Here is a 603-nt window from a genome sequence, read left to right as displayed (position 1 = left end):
TCGGGCTCTGTGCTGACTGCCAGCTCAGAGCCTGGAGCCTGTTTCAGTCTGTGACTCCCTCTCTCTCTGACCCTCCCCTGCTCACGCTGTCTCTCTCTCTCTCTCTCTCCTAAGAAATAAATAAAACATTAAAAATTAAAAAATAAACACACTTCAATGTATATAAGCCTGTCAACACCAATTTTAATCAGTATCTACTCTCTCTCCTGAACAGGACAAGTTTAGAATACTCTTGCTTCTCTTTTCCCCTGCCCACTCTATCCCCAACTTCCTAATGCCTCACACATTCATTCAACAAAACTTTACTAAGCCTCAACTCTGTGTTGAAATCATCTGGAATTTCATTTGCAAATTGTTAGTACGTTAACATTTAACGATTGCATCAAATGCCACATTATCAGTGATTATTTGATCCTAACTACAATCTTCCTGGCTTATAGAGGATAGTGCTGTTCCTTATATTTTACATCTTATTCCCTCTTCCTCTGTTAACAGAGGCTGTTTCCTTTGGAGACTCAACTACTGACTCCCACTCTCAGTCCACTTGGTTTTGGTGAATCTGATTCTATCCTGCCCACCTAGCCCCAGAGTAGTACTCATGAC

Source organism: Crocuta crocuta, unplaced genomic scaffold, assembly GCF_008692635.1.
Source record: "Crocuta crocuta isolate KB4526 unplaced genomic scaffold, BGI_CrCroc_1.0 scaffold233, whole genome shotgun sequence".
Taxonomy (NCBI): domain Eukaryota; kingdom Metazoa; phylum Chordata; class Mammalia; order Carnivora; family Hyaenidae; genus Crocuta; species Crocuta crocuta.
This window is presented reverse-complemented; position numbering follows the sequence as displayed.